Source organism: Microtus oregoni, unplaced genomic scaffold, assembly GCF_018167655.1.
Source record: "Microtus oregoni isolate MIOR12 unplaced genomic scaffold, Mior012 000113F_ref0000058, whole genome shotgun sequence".
In the NCBI taxonomy this organism is placed as follows: Eukaryota; Metazoa; Chordata; class Mammalia; order Rodentia; family Cricetidae; genus Microtus; species Microtus oregoni.
In genome coordinates this window covers 2,378,466-2,395,527 of record NW_024544742.1, presented here as the reverse complement: position 1 = coordinate 2,395,527, position 17,062 = coordinate 2,378,466, and positions in this window count along the sequence as shown.

Here is a 17,062-nt window from a genome sequence, read left to right as displayed (position 1 = left end):
ATCTCTCCAGCCCCAGAGATAGATTTTTTTCCTAGAATTTTGAGTTGTATTGGAACACTACTGAATTTTGTATTTCAGTCATTCCTCAAACAATCAGTTCAGTTTTTAATATGCCTCAAGTGTTTATCACCAATGCCATTTATTTTAAAGCAGATGACTTAGGATCTCAGACTCGGAAGAAGGTGGAGAAAACAAGTGAGCAAGGACAGCTAAGGTGATTGAAAAGAGAATATCTCACCAGTTATTAAAATGCACAGGCTGTTTGTGTGGACACTTGGGAAAGATGGGATCAATAACTGAAAGTCCGTGCAGCTGCTTAGTTGACTCAGCCAACGACAAGCAAAGAGGCCATTCTCAGGTGGCCTTTGCCTGGGCTCTGACTCTTGTAATCTGGTTGACATTATTTGATTTGATGTACTTTAGAAATACCAATGACTCAACTACTGGAGAAGTTGACTGGCTGGCTTTACCTTCACCACAGTCCCGGATATGCGGAGACAATGGTAATGTGAAGGGATCTGTCTGTCCATCCTTACTCAAAATGGGGTCTCACTGTGTAGCCCTGATTGTCCTGGAACTCACAGAGATCTGCCTCCCTCTGCCTTGCTAGTACTGAGGTTAAAGGCGTACCACCACACTTGAGCCCAGATTTTCTTCTGTGGTTAGTTATCTTAAAATTCAGGGACTCTGAGTAGTCCTTATAGTTGATATAAATGTATATGTTGAGAAGTCAGTTTTTGTCAACAGTAACAGCAGTACTGATTATAGCTAACAAGGACTCTGTCCTCAAAGTCTGATACACTACAGGTTATAGCCAAAATTATTCATGAGAGTTGAGGATGTACTTCCACGGTAGGACCTCTGTCTAGTATACCTGTGGTCTTGGGCTCAATCCCCAACACCACCAAAACTTAATACTCTTATTATTAGCACTAGTTGTAACAGGTATTTTGATATAATTCTGCTTTTTCTCTGGGAAGGTGGCAAATAGACCGTGCTTCACTGTGTAGCTGGTTATTAAACCTACTCAACTGGAAGGGCTGGGGCCTACTTAGTTCATTTGTAGAAGTAACCATTAATCTGAGTGTGTAAAACACCGACGGTGTTAGTGAAACACATCTGGTGTGTTGGATGGCATTTCCAGAGAAAACCAGACCAGGAGGCTCTGGTGCAGTATATGGATTATTAGTGGGATGATGGTGTTATTAGGAGAAGTAGGTCACTGAAAGCATGTCCTTGGATTTGTGTCTGCCCTGGTCTCTTCTGGATTCCCTTTGTCCCTGCTTTCTTCCAGTGTGAAGTGAAGAACACCCTCACCCTTGTGTTCCTGCTACCAAGATCTGCTCAAGTGCAGGGGGCCAGAGAGACGGCAAGCTGAGCCCGAAACCAGCAGCTCAGATCTCTTCCCTTTAAGTTGCTCTCTCTATACTAGGTCCTAACAACACAGAAGTAACACTGAAAGATCTGAAGTGGCTGCTGATTGATCTCTTAGAAAGCCACTGTCATTGAGGCTGGGTTCCCAGTTTAGGGGTAGAGCACTTGTCTAGCATGAACAAGGCTCTGGGTCCCGACTCCGCCACTGCAGGGAAAGATCCCAGCTGACAAGATAGGGAAGTTACCAGCACCGCTGGTGGAATGCTGAGATCTTGGGCATGTTATTGTTTTCTATGCCTCAAGAAACCAAGGGAAAGAGATGTTGGCTCCCAAGAACATCCCCAGCTTCTGTGCTGTGTGCATTACAGAGCAAGTGAGGGAAGAGCTGGTGAAGAAGATAGCTGTGGAGTCGAGACCACTGCCATCAGGGAGCTGGTGAGTGACATTCAGAGGCTGCTACTGTTTTTGCCAGTTATAGCGAGATCGGGACATTTTTTTCATTGCCTTCACACACTTACTCGGTCTACTCTGGACTTTATTCTTTCTTTTGTGATTTTTCAAGACAGGGTTTCTCTGTGTAGCCCTGGCTGTCCTTGAATTCTTTTGTAGACTAGGCTGGCCCCGAACACCACACACCTCTGCCTTCCAGTGCTGGAATTAAAGGCATGTACCACCACCCCTCATCTCCTAGCCTGCAGATTTTAATCTTGTGAAGATTTATTTTTTTTTTTATTTTTAGGAAGTCAGTATTATTCTGATACTAAAATGAGACAACCAACAAACAAAAAACAAAAAATTTTAGGACATTATCTTTGGTGAACACAAGATTTCTAAATAAGATATTTCTAGACATAAAAGTTCTAAATAAAATATTTGCAACCTGTATTTAAGAACTCTTTACTGAAATAAGTTAAAAGATTACTGGAATAATCAAATCAACTTCATCCCAGAGATATAGGGATTGGTCAACACACATAAATCACACATATAGACTAAAGAACAGATATTGCATGATTTTTATCTACAAATGCATAAAAGACTTTTATTAAAATCTGACTTCTATTCATGACAAAAGTTCCGGAGAGACTAGAGATACAAGAGATATGCCTTAATACGATAAAAGCAACATACAGGAATGTGGTGATATTTTGTTTATGATTCTAACAAATAAAGCTTGCCAGAAGATCAGAGTGTGGATCTATCCACTAGTTAGCCATAGAGACCAGGCCGCGGTGGCACACACCTTTAATACAAGGTGTGGAGGCAGAGGCAGATGGACCTTTGTGAGTTCAAGGCCACCCTGGGCTACACTGGATTGAGCCAATACAAAAGAGAAATAGAGTCAGTGACTCACACCTTTAATCCCAGTACTTGGGAGTCACACCTTTAATTCCAACATGAAGGAGGTAGAGACAGGAAGGGATAAGGCTGGGTGAAGAGAAAAATATAAGGCAGGAGGAGACATCAGAAGAAGACTTAGGTGAGCACACATGCAAATGTAGGTGTGTGTGCCTGTGAACACACATGTAGAGGCCAGAAGAGGAAGGAGGGTGTCTTCCCTTATCACTTTGCCTTATTCTCATAAAAACGAGTCTCTGACTGAATGAGTTTGGGTATTTGGGCTACACTGACTGGGCAGCAAGCTTATGGGATCTACCCATTGCCATCCCCTAATGCTGAGGTTATTGGAATGTACTGCTACGCCTGGCACTTTATTTATTGTTTGTTTATTTATTGTAATGTGGGTGATAGAGCTAGGGATTCGAACTTGGGTTCTTACACTTGTTATAGCAAAGGGTCTTACCCACTGACTTGCCTTCCAAATCCAATGCTTGAACTTCCTAACAGGGAAATGAGCAGTCTGTAAACAGAACTTCTTGGTTATAATTCTAAATACTTGGTAAATTACAAATGTGACTTTAAGAAGAAGATATAAAAGGAAGGACATCATTGATTTAGGAAGAAGATTTAGAAGAGTTTGCCCCACATACTGAATCTAAGTAACTGAGAATCAAAATAGCTATTCCAGGCGGGTGTGTGTGTGTGTGTGTGTGTGTGTGTGTGTGTGTGTGTGTGTACCAAACACAAAACATTTGTTTAGAGTAGTTCAGAATAAAGAGATTAAATCATTGGGTCTTGAAAGGAAGGTTTTGAAGTAGCTATAGGAACGGTACATGAGCTAAGGTTGATACTAAAGAATCAAATCATAAAAATAATTGCTATGCTAATCAGTTAATATGTGACAACATAAAATATACATTTCAATAAATGTATGCCCTGGAGTTTTAAGGTAGAATGACGTGGAGTGACAGAAGGTAAAAATTGCATTCATGAATGATGAGGATCTTAAAGAAGAGAAAAATCTTCCAAAGCAGTTGGTCCAGAAATTAGCAGCCCGAAGATTCCCTTGATCTGACCTAGAGGTGAGTGTGGTGTGAATAGATGGGCAATCCCTGATAACTGTGAGATGCCACAGGAGGTTGGGGCAAGCATTTGGAAATACATGAGGCTGTATAACACTACTGACCATCTGTGTAGAATACAAATGTCACAGTGAAAATGTTTAGGGAAACAAGAAGAGTGAAAGAATTAATCAGAGAAGAGGTGCCCCAGAGTATGGTTTGATTGCAAGTGTTGGGTTTATTGATAAGATATAAGCAGAGCAAGAAGCGATAGATTCTGGCTTATATCTGGCAAAAGGTAAACCCCAGCTGGAGGGCTGCTGCAGACTGGAAAAAATGCCCCATGATGATGAGAGCAAGGCAAGTTTCCAACTCTCTGAATAACAGTAACAGGATGCTCCCGTGGAGTTATCCTCTTATTGGATTGCATTACCCAATATGCATAATTATGCTGAATGTCTTTGTCAATGTTAACAGCTTTCTGAAAATGGAAGACTAATAGCTCTTAGTCAGGACTGGGAGCATGAGTCAGTTCATCCCTAAAGTGTCACTCCCTCTTTTGTGGGCCAATCTTCAAAGCAAGCTCTCCAATGTCAACTAGGTTTTCCTCTGTTCAATGGCATTTAACTTTGGGAGAAAATAGTATGTATCTCTACCGTATATGGGAACTTCAGATGAGAGCCAGTCTTAAATTAATCGGCTCTCTTCTTTTTTTTTTTTTTTAAATAATTTTTTTTATTAAGAAAAGAAGAAAAAAAAACATAAACAAAAAACAAGTTTCCACCTCCTCCCAGCCTCCCATTTCCCTCCCCCTCCTCCCACCCTTCTCCCCCTCCTCCCACCCTTCTACCCCTCCCCCCACTCCTCTCCCCCTCCCTCTCCAGTCCACAGAGCAGTCCAGGTTCCCTGCCCTGTGGTAAGTCCTAGGTCCTCCCCCCTCCGTCCATATCTAGGAAGGTGAACATCCAAACTGGCTAGGCTTCCACAAAGCCAGCACATTAAGTAGGATCAAAGCCCCGTGCCATTGTCCTTGGCGTCTCATCAGCCCTCATTGTTCGCCATGTTCAGAGAGTCCGGTTTTATCCCATGCTTTTTCGGTCACAGTCCAGCTGGCCTTGGTGAGCTCCCAGTAGATCAGCTCCACTGTCTCAGTGGGTGGGTGCACGCCTCGTGGTCCCGACTTCTTTGCTCATGTTCTCCCTCCTTCTGCTCCTCATTGGGACCTTGGGAGCTCAGTCCAGTGCTCCAGTGTGGGTCTCTGTCTCTGTCTCCATCCATCACCAGATGAAGGTTCTATGATGATATGCAAGATATTCGTCAGTATTGCTCTCGGATAGGGTCATTTCAGGTTCCCAATCCTCAGCTACCCAAGGAACTAACTGGGAACCTCATGTTGGGCACTTGGGAGCCCCTCTAGGGTCAAATCTCTTGCTCACCCTAAAGTGGTTCCCTTAACTAAGAATTGTGGTTCCGTGCTCCCCTATCCACCTTTCCTTTATCCCAATTCTCCTGATTCCCCAAATCCCCCCTCCTTCCCTTCTACCTTTTCTCTCCCCATCTCCCCTTACCCCATCCCACCCCACCCCCAAGCTCCTAATTTTCTCCCCGGCAATTGGGTCTACTTCCCTTAGCCAAGAGGATAACTATATGTTTTTCCTTGGGTTCACCTTCTTACTTAGCTTCTTTAGGTTCACCTATTGTAGACTCCGTGGCGCTAATTTATGGCTAGAAACCAATTATGAGCGAGTACATCCCATGTTCATCTTTTTGGGTCTGGGATACCTCACTCAGGATAGTGTTTTCTATTTCCATCCATTTGCCTGCAAAATTCGAGAAGTCATTGTTTTTTACCGCAGCGTAGTACTCTAGCGTGTAGATATTCCATACTTTCTTCATCCATTCTTCCATTGAAGGGCATCTAGGTTGTTTCCAGGTTCTGGCTATTACAAATAATACTGCTATGAACATAGTTGAACAAATGCTTTTGTCATATGATAGAGCATCTCTTGGGTATATTCCCAGGAGTGGTATTGCTGGGTCCAGGGGTAAGTTGATCCCGAATTTCCTGAGAAACCGAAACACTGACTTCCACAGTGGTTGCACAAGATGGCATTCCCACCAGCAATGGATGAGGGTACCCGTTCCTCCACAGCCTCTCCAGCAAAGGTTATCCTTGGTGTTTTTGACTTTAGCCATTCTGACAGGTGTAAGATGATATCTCAAAGTTGTTTTGATTTGCATTTCCCTGATTGCTAAGGAAGTTGAGCACGACTTTAAGTGTCTTTTGGCCATTTGAACTTCCTCTGCTGAGAATTCTCTGTTCAGTTCAGTGCCCCATTTTTTAATTGGGTTAATTAGCATTTTAAAGTCTAGTTTCTTGAGTTCCTTATATATTTTGGAGATCAGACCTTTGTCTGTTGTGGGGTTGGTGAAGATCTTCTCCCAATCAGTAGGTTGCCTTTGTGTCTTATTGACTATGTCCTTTGCTTTACAGAAGCTTCTCAGTTTAAGTAGGTCCCATTTATTCAATGTTGCCCTTAATGTCTGTGCTTCTGGGGTTATACATAGGAAGCGATCTCCTGTGCCCAGCTCCTGTAGGGTACTTCCCACTTTCTCTTCTATCAGGTTCAGTGTGTTCGGGCTGATATTGAGGTCTTTAATCCATTTGGACTTGAGTTTTGTGCACGGTGATAGATAAGGGTCTATTTTCATTCTTCTACAAGATGACATCCAGTTGTGCCAGCACCATTTGTTGAAGATGCTTTCTTTCTTCCATTTTATACTTTTAACTCCTTTATCGAAAATCAGGTGTTCATAGGTTTGTGGGATAAAATCCGGGTCTTCTATACGATTCCATTGTTCGACTTCTCTGTTTTTATGCCAGTACCACACTGTTTTCATTACTGTAGCTCTGTAATAGAGTTTGAAGTCAGGGATGGTAATGCCTCCAGAAGATCCTTTATTGTATAGGATTGTTTTGGCTATCCTGGGTTTTTTGTTTTTCCATATAAAGTTGATTATTGTCCTCTCCAGATCTGTGAAGAATTTTGATGGGATCTTGATGGGGATTGCATTGAATCTATAAATAGCCTTTGGTAGAATTGCCATTTTTACTATGTTGATCCTACCAATCCAAGAGCAAGGGAGGTCCATCCATCTTTTGGTATCCTCTTCAATTTCTTTCTTCAATGCCTTAAAGTTCTTGTCAAATAGATCTTTCACTTCCTTGGTTAGATGTACCCCAAGATATTTTATGCTGTTTTTGGCTATTGTGAATGGTGAAGCTTCTCTGATTTCCCTCTCTGCTTCCATATCCTTTGTGTATAAGAGGGCGACTGATTTTTTGGAGTTGATCTTGTATCCTGCCACATTACTAAAGCTGTTTATCAGCTGTAGGAGTTCTTTGGTGGAGTTTTGGGGGTCGCTTATGTACACTATCATATCATCTGCAAATAACGAAAGTTTAACTTCTTCCTTTCCAATTCGAATCCCCTTGATTCCATTATGTTGTCTTATTGCTATTGCTAGAACTTCAAGCACTATATTGAAGAGGTATGGGGAGAGTGGACAGCCTTGTCGTGTTCCTGAGTTAAGTGGGATGGCTTTGAGTTTCTCTCCGTTTAATTTGATGTTAGCTGTCGGCTTGCTGTATATAGCTTTTATTATATTTAGGTATGACCCTTGTATCCCTAATCTCTCCAAGACTTTTAACATAAATGGATGTTGAATTTTGTCAAATGCTTTTTCAGCATCTAATGAAATGATCATATGGTTTTTTTCTTTCAGTTTATTTATATGCTGGATTACATTGATAGATTTTCGTATGTTGAACCAGCCCTGCATCTGAGGAATGAAGCCTACTTGATCATAATGGATAATTTTTCGGATGTGTTCTTGGATTCGATTTGCCAGTATTTTGTTGAGGATTTTTGCGTCGATATTCATGAGTGAGATTGGCCTGTAGTTCTCTTTCCTGGTTGAGTCTTTGAGTGGTTTTGGTATCAGAGTAATTGTGGCTTCATAAAAGGAGTTTGGTAATGACCCTTCTGTTTCTATCTTGTGGAATACATTAAGGAGTATAGGTATTAGATCTTCTTGGAAGATCTGGTAGAATTCCGCATTGAAACCATCTGGTCCTGGGCTTTTTTTGGTAGGGAGGTTTTTGATAACCTCTTCTAATTCTTCGCGACTAACAGGTCTATTTAGATTGTTCACCAGGTCCTGATTTAACTTTGGTATATGATATTTATCTAAAAAAGTATCCATTTCCTTTACATTTTCCAATTTTGTGGCATATAGGCTTTTGTAGTAAGATCTAATGATTCTCTGAATTTCCTCTGTGTCTGTGGTTATGTCCCCCTTTTCATTTCTGATCTTATTAATTTGCAAATTCTCTCTCTGCCGTTTGATTAGCTTGGATAGTGGTTTGTCAATCTTGTTGATTTTCTCCAGGAACCAGCTTTTTGTTTCATTGATTTTTTGTATTATTTTCTGTGTTTCTATTTTGTTGATTTCAGCCCTCATTTTGATTATTTCCAGTCTTCTACTCCTCCTAGGTGAGTCTGCTTCTTTTTTTTCTAGAGCTTTCAGGTGGGCTGTTAAGTCTCCAATGTGAGCTTTCTCTGTTTTCTTTAAGTGGGCACTTAGTGCTATGAACTTTCCTCTTAGGACTGCTTTCATAGTGTCCCATAAGTTTGAGTATGTTGTTTCTTTATTTTCATTGAATTCCAGGAAGACTTTAATTTCTTTCTTTATTTCTTCCTTAATCCAGCTATGGTTCAATAGTTGACTGTTCAGTTTCCATGACTTTGTATGCTTTCTGGGGGTAGCATTATTGTTGAATTCTAACTTTAATCCATGGTGATCTGATAAGACACAGGTGGTTACTAATATTTTTTTGTAACTGTGGATGTTTGCTTTGTTACCGACTATGTGGTCGATTTTCGAGAAGGTTCCATGAGCTGCAGAGAAGAAGGTATATTCTTTCCTATTTGGATGGAATGTTCTATAGATGTCTGTTAAGTCCATTTGATTCATTACCTCCACTAATTCTCTTATTTCTCTGTTAGGTTCCTGTCTGATTGACCTGTCCATTGGTGAGAGAGGAGTGTTGAAGTCTCCTACTATTAGTGTGTGCGGTTTGATGGCGGCCTTGAATTTTAGCAATGTTTCTTTTATGTACGTGGGTGCTTTTATATTAGGGGCATAGATGTTCAGGATTGAGACTTCATCCTGATGAACTGTTCCTGTTATGAGTATAAAATGCCCCTCTCCATCTCTTCTGATTGATTTAAGTTTAAAGTCAACTTTGTTAGAGATTAGTATGGCCACACCTGCCTGTTTCTTAGGTCCATTTGCTTGATAGGCCTTTTCCCAGCCCTTTACTCTGAGTAGGTGCCTGTCTTTGTGGTTGAGGTGTGTTTCTTGTAAACAGCAGAATGTTGGATCCTGTTTTCTTATCCAATCTCTTAGCCTGTGCCTTTTTATAGGTGAGTTGAGTCCATTGACATTAAGTGATATTAATGACCAGTGGTTGTTAACTCCGGTCATTTTTTTTTAGTCGTAGAGTTTGTGTGTTTCCCTTCTTTGTTTTGTGTTGGTGAAGGGTCTCTAGATGTCTGAGTTATTGTGGTCATTGTTGGACTCCTTGGTTAGTGATTTTCCTTCAATTACTTTCTGTAAGGCTGGATTTGTGGCTGCGTATTGTTTAAATTTGTTTTTATCCTGGAAAATTTTATTTTCTCCATTTATAGTGAATGAAAGCTTGGCTGGGTATAGTAATCTGGGCTTGCACCCATGGTCTCTCAGTTTCTGCAGTACATCTATCCAGGACCTTCTGGCTTTCATGGTTTCCATGGAGAAGTCAGGTGTAAGTCTGATAGGTTTACCTTTATAAGTAATTTGGCCTTTTTCCTTTGCAGCTCTTAATATTCTTTCCTTATTCTGTATGCTTTGTGTTTTGATAATTATATGGCGAGGGGATGTTTTTTTTTGATCCAGCCTATTCGGTGTTCTGTATGCTTCTTGCACCTTCATAGGAAAATCTTTCCTTAGGTTGGGAAAGTTTTCTTCTATAATTTTATTAAATAGATTTTCTGGACCATTGAGCTGCACTTCTTCTCCTTCTTCTACTCCTATTATTCTTAGGTTTGGTCTCTTTATTGTGTCCCATACTTCCTGAATGTTTTGTGATGAGAGTTTGTTGGACTTGCTGTTTTCTTTGATCAGTGTGTTTATTTTCTCTATGGTATCTTCAGAATCCGAGAGTCTTTCTTCTATCTCTAGTATTCTGCTGGTTATGCTCGTTTCTGTAGTCTCTATTCGTTTACCTAGATTTTCCATGTCCAGACGGCCCTCTGTTTGTGTTTTCTTCTTTGCCTCCATTTCAGTTTTCAGGTCTTGAACTGTTTCCATTATCTGTTTGATTGTTTTTCCTTGGTTTTCTAGGGTATCATTCACTGATTTATTCAATTCTTCAAACTTTCTGTTATATTTCTCATCCATTTCTATAAGGGCGTTTTTTACATGCTGTTTAAGGGTGTCAATCACTTTCATGAAGTCAATCTTTTCTCCTTCCTCTTGATTAAGGGGTTCTTGTCCTCCCGTTGTGAGGTCGCTTGTTTCTGGTAGCTTCATGTTGCTTTTCAGCTTGTTGGGCAAATTCTTGCCTTGACGTCGGCCCATCTCTTCTTCCAAATGCTCCCTATGGATCTTCTTTTACCGGATTAGGTCTCCTTGCCTACCAAACGCTGTCTCTCCCCAATGTTGACTCTCCCAATGCTGGGTCTCCTGGCGCCGAAAGATCAGGCCTCCGTGCTGGTTGGGCAGCTCGCAGACAAAGCGCCTACCCTGCTTGGTGCAGGCAGGCCACAGAAACAAAGGAACTGCTGCCCGCCCGGGAGCCCCGGGTACTCGGACTCAGCGCCCAGATAGGCTGCGCTGGGCGATGCCACGCGCCAAAAGAGGGTAGTGGGGGCGAAGTGGGGAGGGCTCTGGACGGAAGCTGGGTGGGCCAGGAAGAAAGAGGCAGCACCCGGGGAGTAGAGGCCCTGCAGAGAGCCCAAGCAGGACAGGGGGCCAAGAAACCCCCGAGCTCCCCGTCCCAGGCTGGCGCCGTGGGCCAGAAACTCACCCCAATCAAGATTTATTTTTTATGTATTCTGTGTACATATATGCCTACAGGCCAGAAGAGGGTGCCAGATCTCATTACAGATGGCTGTGAGCCATCATGTGGGAATTGAACTCAGGACCTCTGGAAGAACAGCCAGTGCTCTTAACCTCTGAGCCATCTCTCCAGCCCACCTTGTGTTCTTGCCCTGCTGACTCTCAGTCTCTCTCAGTCCCTCTTTTGGTTATTTCTCTGTACTGTTTATTATTTGCAATTTTACAACTAAAGCAGAGAGTGTATCAATCATTTTTCCTGGAACTGAGGGGCTTCATTTGTTTCCACTGTAAAGGCAGGGTCTCCCTGGATAGCCCCATTGCTAGGAAAACAGGTGTGTGCCACCAAACCATTCTGAGCTTCCTTGCTTCTTTTAAAATTTGGGGTATTTTGCTCTGAATGGCAGAGGATTCTTTTAAGTTTTTTTGTGGGCAAGTTTTATTTGGGGGTGGGAGTCAGGAGTGCCAAGGATTGAAGCCAGGGTTTGGATGTGCTAGGCAAATGTTCTGCCATTCCTCTCTACCCCGCTGCCCCCAAGTTTTCAGTTAAAACTTCACACCATTAATTCCAGCACTTGGAAGGCAGAGATATTGGGGATCTCTGTGGGGTCAAGGCCAGCCTGGTCTACATAGTGAATTCCAGGCCAGCCAGGGCTACATAGTGAATTCCAGGCCAGCCTGGTCTACATAGTGAATTCCAGGCCAGCTTGGTCTACATAGTGAATTCCAGGCCAGCCAGGGCTACATAGTGAGACCTTGTCTTTTAAACAAGACAACAGCCACACAACAAAAACTTTAATACCTTTCTATTTTCTTCAGAAAAATGTTTTTAATTTTCTTATTAAAACTTTCATTTATATTAACATTTTAATTTTGCTCAACACATAGTAACTGTACATATTTATGGAATACATTGTGATAATTTGACCCATGTATCCACGTGTGATGGTCAAATCATTGTAATGATATCTGTGACCTAAGCCATAGTCCCTCTACTATTCTGTAGAACACCAGAACTCCCCTCATCTAGCCTGACCGGTCCTCTCTCACAGTGTTTCCGCTCAGTTTATCCCATTACAAATCTGTTTTCCAATGTCACTGAGTGTGCTCTAGTACAGAGCTGTCGGTACCGCTTCTGTCCATCCATCTGTCTGCATCTTGTCTACCCATCGTGTATCACATTGCACTTCCCTTCAGCTGCTTCCTGTTTGGCGCTGTGGCTCTTGTTAATGAAGGCAAGGCCCGCTGGCATCTCCTCGGTGTCTACTTGGAGATGTTTTTAGAGTGTGGTACACAGTACACATTCCTTGTCGTAGACTGAGGAAAGGAAGCCAAGGAAGAAAACTGCACAGTCCCAGCACATGGGATCCCTGCAGTGACTCCTAACCTCCTAACTAAAGCAGTATTTCTCCACTCCAGTGAGATCATGCCTCTTGGACATGTCAACTTGCCTATCAAAAACATGGGAGCAGGAGTGTGCATATGTACACGTGTGTAAGAGAAGGAGAAAGCACATGTGTATCATGGTGAAGTCAGTTACTTGTCTCCCATCAGATGGGAGAAGTTTGGTTTCAGGGATGAAACTCAGGTCACCAGGGTTGTCAGCAAGGGCGCTTGCCACTGAGACATCCTAACGCCTCAAGAATTAACCCTTGGAGGCCGTCCTCTATGTGCTGTAGCATATGTCCACCCACCAAAAAATGTTTACAACATATTTCCATTTGAGTATATGAGGGCTACATTGGGAGCTTTAAAAGATACTGAAACCTGTCCTCAGCACAGACATAACCAAATGTCATTGTTCTGAGAGTCGGAGCACCCACCATGCTAAGGGCTTCCCTGCTGCTTCTGCTGGCCCAGGATGTGCCGTGGGTTGGAGACAGTTCTGTTGAGGGGTGGTTGCTCTTCAGGAGGCTCATCTATCACACATCTGTTCCCTTTCACTGCCAAGGGAATGCTGGGCCTACCCAGCAAGGAGCCAGCTTTTGTTAAAATCCAATGCACTAATTAGAAAACTACTTCCCCAAGTAGTTGCAGGATCTTATTTACTGACAGCCATTAGCATGGTCTGGATCCCTTGACTAGACTGACAGAGTAATTGCAGCATTCTTAATTGGTAGGGATTTGTTTCTTTAAATATTGATCACAAGAAGTCTTTGTCATTTGTTTATTTTCTGTTTACTGTGAATAATTACTTTACTTTTTTTGTAGGGGGGTTTATTTTATGTATCTGAATGTGCACAACGTGAAGCCTGGGAGTAACAGGTGGCTACGAGCCACCACATAGGTCCTTTGTAAAAGGCTATGAGCTACCACGTAGGTCCTTTGCAAAAGCAACAAGCTCTCTTACCCACTAAGCCAGCTCTAGCCCCTACTTTGCATAATTTCTTCAATTGAACTACTAAGTCTGTCACATAGTTTCTCAAAGAGGAGTCTTTCTGCATTTTGGAACTGGCTGTGTAGCCCAAACTGGCCTCAAACTCAAAACTACTAAACCCTCGTAAGCTGGGATTATATGAGCGCGGCCATGTAGGGTCTTTCTGAAGGTGGTATTCTAATAGCCATATGAATTTGTTCATGTGGTTGTCATATTCCTCTGTCTTCCTCAAGTTCTGAGTGATGTCTGCATTTATTAAGGTCTTTGGATGTATGATTTTATGTTTTGTTAAATTAAGGCAGGAAAGTTATTATCACTCTAAAAAAAGTGGACGTGGACCCAGAGAGATCAACAAAGCCGATAGAGTCTTGATAAAGTTCTGAACATCAAGAGGACATGGACTGGAGAAGACAGACCATGTCAGCTTTAATGAGCACAACTGATCGTGTTTTATTTGCAACCTATAATTTGTCGTCAGTGCATTTTTGGAAAGAAAATACAGGAAAAAATAAATTCCTCTTCAGCCAAGGATGGCCTTTGAGTCCTGATTCTCATGCCTCTGCCTCTAGGTGCTGGGAGAACACCACCACTCTTAGAGATTTGAAAAGCAGTTGTAATAGCCGATCTTAAGAACCCTACACTGTCAGGGCCTTGTGAACAAGCTTCTGAATTCACAAGATGTCACCACTGGGGTTACTTTAATGCCATCCTAATGGTAGGGAGCCTAAGTCTCCAGGAGTTCTTGGCACTTTGCCCTCCAAACTCCATGACGTCAAGCTGATGAGCAAAATGTTCTTCTTCTTCCTCCTGCATCTTGTCTTCCCAGGAAGCCTGGAGCCTGAGGTGCCACATTTGGGAGGTATCTTCCCTGGAAAGTAAAAAAACTGGCAGCTTGATACACTATTGTAGAATGTCCCCCACAAGTTCATACTTCAGGAGAAGGAGTGGCCTTTGTGGGAGCTTTTTTCTCTAGTAACCAATTACTTTGGGGAGCTCACAATTCCATCTGTACTACTGCTGAAGGGCTCAGAAAACCCTACAGCTCTGATGGACTGAGTGGCCCCAGACCACTCTAAGCTTTATCTAAACCTGCAGTCTAATGGAGAGGAGCCACCACTGTGGGATGGGAAAGGCTTGGAGGCTGGTCTCCCTTTCCAAGACGATGCTGAGGTGAAGGAGGAAGCTTTTACCTCTCCGAAAGCCCAGACCAAAGCAAAGGAAGGCAGTGCTGAAAAACATCCATAGCAGCAACAAAAATGTCATGCTGCCCACCAGGTGGTCCAAAGACCCCTAGGACTCCTGAGGGAACCCAGACATCCTTGGACACCCCTGCTCAAGAGAAGCAAGCTTGACCATTCTGCTGTTATCAGGTGCTCAGTACCCACCAAGTCTGCCTTGAAGATAAAGGAAAACATACCTCTGTTTGCCACTTACTGTGGATGCAGGCCAACAGACACCACACCAGACAGGTGGTGAAACAGCTCTGTGACAGGGGTGGCTCAAGATGTTCCCAGCTAGGTCCCGATAGAAGAAGGCATGTATCCGCTCCCTCCCGCTTATGGCAGTGGACGTTGCCAACAAAGCTAGGGGCATTTAAACTAATCCAGCTGACCACCGAGGAAGGTGGGCCATCAATAGAGCAGATGAAGGTGTGTCAGTGCTCTGTGTCTGTTAGTCTACCTCCTTCTAAACGCCTTTGGACCCCTCCTTAACTCTGGGAGTGGGGGGATCTGAGGCCTGAAGACAGGTGACAGCTACGGTGTTAATGTGAGCCTTACAGTGTCACCTGATCCCAGGGAGCAAATGCAGTCCCGAAACAGTCTAAGGATTACTTCACAAGATTGAAGGCGAAGGGGAGGGCTGGAGAGATGGCTCAGCAGTTAAGAGCACTGGTTGCTCTTGCGGACTCTCGTTCGGTTTCCAGACGCAGGTAGAGGTCCACAACCATTGGTAGCGCCAGTTCTGGGGCCGCTCAAGCTGCCCTCTGACCTCCGCAGCATCAGACACACACATGATGTACACACGTTCATGCAGACAAATCCAGAAAAGAATTAGAATGGGGTCAAAGTTACATTTGTGAGAACAGATTAACAGATTCCATGCTGTCCTGCCTTGCAGATGGGAAGGGGACAACAGCTCTCTACATATCTGTGTGTGATTGGGAGAAAGGTAGCGGGACTTGCAGTAAATAGAAAGGCTGACATCTGTGTCAAAACTTATTTTTAATAAACTCAAACTCTGCTTTCTACTTATCCTGAAGTTTATTTCTGCTCTCATGGCAAGAGCCCCAGTTTTCCTGAATGGAAGCCCCTAAGGACGGCTCCTGAGGCGGCTTGGGCTAACAGGCCTGCCTTGTCCCCTTCTCTAGGCACTCACCTTCTCATTGGCCCTGTCCCTCTAGTTTACTGATGCTAATCAACACTTTAAGCCCCTAATCCTGTTTGTGACACTTCCATTTCTCCTGTCTTGCGTCCTGGGCCTCCTCTTGCCTTCTTCCTTAACCCAATGCAGTGTGGCTGTCCCTTCAGACAGGTTCCCGGGAAAGGGGAATGGTCCATGCCACGTGGTTGGCAGCCAGGCTGACTGTGAATTTGCTACTAGGGGAGGGAAAGCACAAATCTAGAAAAACAAGTTACTTTGGCTCTGCAAACCAAATTACTGTAGTTTGTGGAAATAACACATTCAAATAAAATAAAGAGGCTCTACAAAATGGCATGGCCTGGCCGACAAGGTCTTTCCCTTAACCAGAGCTTGCTGTTCTTTCAGTTAAGCTGGCTGGTCAGCAAGTCTCAGCAATCCTTCTTTCCTCCCCTTCCCACACAGCGCATGGGTCACACACTACGTCACACCTGGATGCTAATGTGAGTGCCGGAAGGAGACTCACACATGCACGGCAAGCACTGTTACTCACGCACCACATCCCCATCCTTATTGTTTTCACTCCATCGCCACATCTTCACTACAGCCATTGATCCCACCCTTGGAGCGGGCGTGCGTGCATGCGTGCACACTGTGTGTATGTGTTTATATGGGTGTGACCACAAGTGTGCCCGTGGGTATGTATGCACACATGTATGAGGATGTAGAGACTGACACAGGATCTTCTTCAGGTGGTGTTACAGAGTGTGCTGCTCCCGGGTGCTGGGATTAATTCTCAGGCTCTCCTGGTTGCAACTTTTCCAACTGAGCTCTTGATAGCTTTTATAGATCACGTGGTATTGTTTGTTTGTTTGTTTGTTTTTAACTTTGCAGTTGGGCCTGTCTGACTTTCTTTTTGGTCTTCTGGAAGGAATTTGTTCAGAGATCAATTTATTTAAGCTGTTTGTCTGCCTCTCACAATCCTAAAGCAGACCTAGTCTGCTAAGGGAAGCAGAGCAGTTATTGTAGGCATGCACATGTCTGACCTATGGAAGTAAAAGAAGAGCAATTCTGCTGGGTGTGTGGCATGTGCCTTGAAGCCCAGCACTTGGGTGACAGAGACAGGGGGATAAGTGAATTCAAAGCCAGTCACAGCTACATGGTGAGATTTGTCTTTAAATAAGAAAAAGAAAGAAAATAAGTATTTTTACATTTTTTCCTGTGACTACAACTTCTAAAAATCCCACATTTGGGGGCTGAAGGCACAGCTCAGTGATAGAACACTTACCTGGTACCTGCAAAGCTCTGGATTCTATGCCCATCCCTCTATAAATCACATGCTACCAGCAGAATGTGGGGATATAGATAGATAGATAGATAGATAGATAGA